Source organism: Sylvia atricapilla, chromosome 3, assembly GCF_009819655.1.
Source record: "Sylvia atricapilla isolate bSylAtr1 chromosome 3, bSylAtr1.pri, whole genome shotgun sequence".
In the NCBI taxonomy this organism is placed as follows: Eukaryota; Metazoa; Chordata; class Aves; order Passeriformes; family Sylviidae; genus Sylvia; species Sylvia atricapilla.
Genome location: NC_089142.1, coordinates 95,535,941 through 95,542,729, shown reverse-complemented (window position 1 = coordinate 95,542,729; position 6,789 = coordinate 95,535,941).

Sequence of the window (6,789 nt, the reverse complement as noted above, 5' to 3'; positions counted from 1 at the left end):
GGAGCAAAGGAGAGTGTCTGGACAGAGAAGGTGCCGTTTGCTGGTTGAGAGCCTTTGTGCTTTGGGAAGGAAGGAGTTCCCTTAGCAAAGCTGCTCTGCTTCCCTCCCTCCTGTTTGGGCCCAACCTCTTCCAGCTGCTCTCAATGAACTGCAGGTGCCTCTTGTTAGGTAGGAGGGAGGAGATTAGAGAACCTCTTACCAGAGAACCAAAAGCAGCAGCTTTTGGACTGAGGGTTGGCTGGAAAGTTGGTCCTTGAAGCCTGTTTGGGGCTATAAATGCTGTGTAACAGTGCTGGTGCTCTGTCAGGGAAACAGGTTATTCACCAAAGGGAGTATGCAGACTGTGTACCTGGGGCCCAGTGTGAAGGGACGGAGGACTTGATTCAAAGTTGATCTTCCATGTTACTGCTTTTCTTGTTCCTGTTTGAACACCTCGAGAGGGAAGAAGGTTGTGCTGCACCAGCGTGAATCACAACATCCTCTCTGGTTCAGCCTCGGCCGCCGCACGCTGAGTGCGTTGGGATGAAGTTTGCAGCCATGTAAGTACTGCTGTTTAATTCTTACTTGAGCCAATGAGTAGCTCTTGCAGCCTTGAGTGAGTTACTGGCAGCAGAGGATTCCATGTGTTTGCCTCAGTCAGGCTCAGCAGTTTGGCTGCTGCTGCTCCATGCATGGGAGTGGAGCTGGAGTTTCTGCTGCAGGAACCCTGTCAGCCTGTGCTTGTCACTGTGAGGAGCAAAGCTTGATTTTATTCTCCAGTGTGATGGTCTTGGAAGTGATGGGGCAGGGCAGTGCAAGGCTGTGAGTGAGTGGAGTTTGCTGTGGGTTTGTTGAGATGGGCTGGTTCAAACCCCTTCTTTGTGCAGAGCATTCCTTGGAGGGGACCTCTGGAGGGTTATGTCCCACTGAAGGCAGTGCTGGGAAATGGCAGCCTGAGAATTGCTTCACCAGGGAACAGGTTGGAGGGTAATGCTGATTATTTTAAGGCAGAATCTACTGAAGGAAGTAAATGATCACTTAGCATCTTTATGCTAAGGGCAGGAGAAATTCAGTGAGGGTTTGAGGGGTCCTGCCTGTGTGCACCTTTTGCATTCTTTTCTGCTACCTGGCATGATGCACTGCAAATACGTGCCTGTGTGTCAGTAGAAAGCCCCTGCCTGAGCACTACATGCTCCTGGCCAGAAAAAAATAGATCTGCCCTCATTTCTGGGAGGGAGCAAGGCTGAAGGGATGGGGGCCAGAACTGTCATGGGGTTTAAACAGGTAATATTACTGCTGTGGCAAAGGAGCATCAGAAAGGTTATTTATGACTTTAAGGACAGAATTGAGATTTGATCACCTATCCTCTGCTCTTAGTGCTGGCTGTGACGATCCTCTCAGCCACTCCAAGATGAGACACGATTTAAAAAAAATGGGAAAAAATCTCTCAGTAGCATTTTACTCACACATGAGTGCCAGTGAGACCAAGACTTGCTTTTCCCTGCTCGGTGTCAGCATTGTGCTCTTGTGTGAGGTGTGTTAAAATAGGCATGGTCCTGGAAAATTGATTCCCTCATAACTAATTTTCCATTTCTCTCCTGAGCTCTTGTTTCTGAGGATATTGCCCGGGTCCTGTGAGTGGCTCCCTGAGATCCACCTTGCAAAGCAAGGCAGGCAAGGTGTTGAAAGCAAGTGCTGCATCTGGTTGGGAATTCACTTTCTCTTTACAAATGGTGACACAGCTGTGTGTGAGACCTGCTAGAAAACTCTGTTAAAGCTAGAACTGATCAATTCATCCATCTCGCAAGTTATCCTGACTTTAGGATTGTTCCAGAGCCAAGAGATTGCTTAACTTTCCGTGCTAAGCAGCTCGTATGCTTTATTGTTCTTGGTCACACTGGGGATAACTGAAACCCCTTTCTTGTCTTGGCAGATGATTTTCTGAGGCTTCCTATGGCTCTACCTCTCACAGGTGTGCCAGCGTCCTTTGGAAAAAGACAGATGAAAGCTCCCCCCTACCCTCTTGACAGATAGAGACTCAGAGTGTTTTGAGCTGGAGCAATCGTGTAGGGAGTGCATTGGTGCCTCGCAGTCACAAGGTCTGCCAAGGACTCCTTGCAGGGAGGTGTGCTCAAGAGCACAGGCAGGAGCTGATGAGACCGAGGAGCCACAAGGTGTGTGGGAAAAAGCAGATGGGGGAGTGTGTTGGCCTCCAGCCCTGCTTAGCCATGGTGAAGCTGGCTCCTGCCATGTGTACTACCAGCAGCAGGAAGGCCTCTGGGAACTGAAGATGCTGATTCAGTAGGGAGGACAAAAATAAAGCCTGCTATCACTCAAATGAGCTAAGGAGGGAATCAAAGAGAGATAATAAGCAGTTGAGGGGCTGGCTCATTAGCAGGTATCTGCTTTCCTGTGGCCTGTTTGTCTGCTGTTCCTGTAGGTATCACAGAGGAGTTACTGATGAGCAGGTTTCAAATGGTTTGAGCCAGCCTGAGATCAGTAGCTGATAATCAGAGTAATTTATTTTCCCAGTGAGTGTGCAGCTACTGCAAAGTTCAGGTCCTGCTGTGTTCCCAGGAGAGATCCTGGATGCTGCCAGCCCCCATCATCCTCCTACTGCTGCCTACAGTATTAATCTCTCTGCTCAGTCCAGTGCTCCTTTTGCTGAGGGGTTTCTTGCCTCTGCTGTCTCCACTCCTTCTGTTAGGCCCTTGTCTCAGTGGAGCATGAGCTGCAAAAGCAGACTCCTTTCTCATCTTGCTTTAGTTTCTTCTGCATCTTTTCCAGTCTTGTCATTCCTCAGACTGGAGGAAAGTAAGTTAAAGTCAGTCATTTTTAAGGCGTATTGAGGCAGTACAAATGTTTGCAATGATCTTGATGGGCTTCTGGTGTGATTTGGTTATTTCAGGCAGAAGCTCTTTTTGGGGGCCCAGAGCCCAAGACATCTGCAACAATTCCAGCTTGCAACTGCCTCCTTACTAGAAACAAGGGGCACTGTGGGAATAGCAAAATTGCATAGTTCAACCATCTGGTTAGCATCTCTAGTTGGTGCTGCCCAGGTGGAGAGGCCTCTCAGGTGAGCTGTGAGCCAGAGTGAGGAACAATAGCAGAACTTACCCAAGGTGCAGCCAGAAATCCTACTGCTGACTCAGTGACTGAGCTGCCCTGCTCTTTGCGTCTTGATGGAGGCAGTATCCTGTATCCTGCAGTATGCAGAGATGCAGTCCCTGGCCTTGGAAGCTGTCTGAGGTCCTGTTGAATTTGGCTGGATCCAGTCTGGCTTAAATCCTGCCCTGTGAGGTGCCCATCTGTTCAGCGTCTTCCCGGGATGTGACGGGAGTTTGTCAGGCTGAGCCAAGAGCCTGCGAGCTCCTGCTTCAGGGCTGGGTTCATTTCAGTGGCAAGGAAAAATAACCTAAAGGTTTATTCCTGAGGATAAGAATGGCTGTATCTTGGAGGAGAAGAGTTCAGCATAGTACAGAAACACTTGAAAAACCTTTATGTGAATCAGGGAATAAAATTAAAAATGTAACAAACTCTTTCTGTTAGATAAATCACTAAATGACAGGTTAAATATAGTTTGACTCATATGCCTTGTCTTCACAGTTCTGTGCCTTAGTTTCTTTGATTGTCTATATATAAGAAGTGACATTAGAGAGCATGGATTTATCCTGAAGATTTATTTGTCATGGAGAGATGAAGGAGCTGTCTGGCACTTGTGAGTTTCATATCAAGTTGCTCTTCTGGCAGACACCAGTGGAGCATTTAAAGAAGACCACATTGTAGAGCAGCATAGTAAGTTGCTATAAGGATGGGCAGAGGTTTGTCTGTGATGCGGGGACTCTGCATAGAGGGCTGCTGGGTTGTAGAGTCTCTCTCAGGTCTCCAGGACAGAGGCAGGTACAAAAATGTCTAGTCAGAGGCATTGGCAGCAGCTTCAATGAGAGCATGTTGGTTGTTAAAATCCATTAAGGGAAAGGAAGAGGATGCTGGTGTGAAAAACTGAGATACTAGCAGGTGGCTAAGGAGCTGTTCATATTTTCAGAGATTTGAACAAAGTCTGGCAGTCCTGAACCAAGTTTTGCCCTGCTAGCATCTGTTTGGAAGCTGTTTTCAAGGCATCCAGCGTTGATGCAGTGTTCTGCACGTGCCTCAATGCTTTGCTCTGTCTTCTAACCCTTCAACACCTGGGACTGAACTTTTGTAGTTGCTGATAGCAGCTTGTAGGGACCCGTTTCCAGCCTGAGGCAAAGAGGTGCCGAGGGGCACACTGAGGGTTTATTTCCCTCCTCAGTTTTCAGCTCTGCCCCTTGAGTGGTGAGGGCTGTGGTGACCATCAGGACATGGCCTGGAGTCCAGCTGTTGACCTGCTGGAGTGCAAACTCTTGGAGAAACTCTTCTGGGCTGGGGTCTATGGCAGTATCTGGCAGGGAAACTGCAGTGCCCTGGGCGAGCTGTTTCTTCCAGCTGTCTTGTATAAGAGTGTAGCAACAGTAACAATCTCAGAAAGTTTGCAGAGTCCAGTTCCTACTCTGAATTTTGAAGCATAACTGCAATTTGATGCAGTGTCACAAATATGTAACCTCTGTCAGGGAATTGAGGCAGATAAAATGTTTACTACTCCATAGGAGATGTATAAAACATAGTGTGTTGGACATAATAAAGGAATTGGTTTATTTGGAAGTCCTCTCTGCCTCAAAGTATCACCCACACTTGTAAATAACACAGAAGCAGGAGGCAAGGCCTCATCCTTTAGACTGGTGTTGTCTCTCCCATTTTCCAGCTGGGGCAGATGAGCCGGATCTCTGTGGTCATAGGTCAGAGTGAGGAGCAGAGCCCGGGAGCTAGAATTCCTCCTCCTTTACTGATGTCACAAAACCATTTCTTATGCTGATAAATGTGGTGATCAGCAACAGCTTCAGACGCTGAGGGCCTTCTCCTTGTCGCTGGAGTAAATTAGGTGCTCATTGTGTCCAGCTCTCCTGAAAATGCCAGAGGACTTTTAGCCACCACACAGTGACACTGAAGGCTTATTAGTGCCATTCTCCTGACACCTTTCTCTCTAATGCTGTATGAGCATTAGCAAGTGGTCCTCCACACCTTAGCTCCAGGGGCATAGCAACGTGTACCTATGGCTGTTTACCCTCCTATATTTAACAAAGCCGTGATTACATGCAGATACAGGAGGAGCTGATAAGCTGTTTGAGTGCTCAGCAGAGAAATGGCACCAAAATAGTTGTAGTGTTGTTTCTAATTGCAACGGATGAGCAGCCTGGCTCATTAATCCTCCCTATCAGCAGCACATAGCCTGTCTGCACCAGAATAGCCCTGATCTCAGCAAACCTGCATCCAGCCCTGGCCTTCTGTTTTCGACGTATTTGGAAAGGACAAGCTTCCAGCAGAGCCCTGAAGGGACTTCCACTTGGCTGGGCTGACCATCCACGGCAGAGATGACCGGGCTGTGAGGGGTTCTGTGGCGTTTTGGGAGGCTGCACTCACGTCTGTACAACCCTGGCCTTAGGCTGAGCAAAGGAGCTGCTTGGGCAGGTGCTGCAGTGCAGGCACTCAGATAATCATGGAATTGTTAAGGTTGGAAAAGTCCTCCAAGATTGAGTCTGACCATTAAACACCTCTGGCGAGGGGTGACCCATTGCACCGGCATCTCCCATGGCTGAGAGTGTGGTGTGCAGGTCCTTAAATGTTGTGCAGGCAGGAGGTTTGCTTTGGGAACAGGCTAATGCTGCCTGCTAAAGACAGTTTTCTCCTCACCATTTCCCTTCGTTTCAGGTGTGCATGTTGTATTGGCTTTGAGGGCTGCGGAGTTGGCAGCACCCTACAGCACCCTGCTGAGGTGGGGATGTGGCAGGTGTGCTCTGGCAGCTGGCTGGGGACACTTGGTTCCATCCCAAGGTGGGCACTGCAGAGATGAGCCTTCTCCACTCACCACCTTGCAAAGAGCATCTCGCAAGCCATCCAGCCCAGTCTATGCTCAACCTAATGGCCCTCCCAGATGAATTCCTGAGGCTGGGCTGGATAAACCTCTGGGGAATTAAGTAAATAAACTGTTGCTACCTTTGCTCTGCTTTCTCTGGGGTGACCACACATTGTGCATGAGGAAGCAGAAGAACCGTGGCCTGGTGCAATCTGTCAGAGTAAGGGTCACGTATGGGGAAACTGGGCAAAAGGAATTCTGGATCATACTAACATCCAAAGGAAGTTTACTATGATGTTTTTTCTTCTTCAACCTCTTCTATTTTACGTTTCTGTCCAGTAGCATTCCAGACACATGGTGTAAACACACCACAGAATAATGGTGGTTTAGCTTTTGAAATCCTCCTTTCTGTTTCAACTGGAAGTGGTGTTTCTCTTTGCTTCCTTTTTCACCCTTAAGGTGAAAAAAAAACCCAGGCTTTTCATGATTGAAGGGTGGGAAAGACATAACCACCTTGCTGAGAAGTAAGGGACATGTGAAGAAACAAAGGATGATAAGGACAGGTGAAATTGGGCACAGCAGTGAGAGTCCCCCCTCACTGAGGGACAATGACAGGTCTCTCCCAAGTGGTGGGGATTTGGGAGCACCACCTCTGGCAGTTGATAGCAGGACCTCTTGAAGTGAGCTGCTGACCAGGGATAGAAATGAGCCCTGGGAGCTGGGCTGGAGCAAACCCCACTTATTTTGCTTCACTCATTTGTTTGTGATATTGGCCAGGTTCAGAGAGCTGGAAATGGTGACCAGATAGGCAGGGAGTTTCTGTGTGGCCAAAAGTGCACCTTAGTCCCTGCTCTGGGCTGTGGGGACAGCTGGGCTGA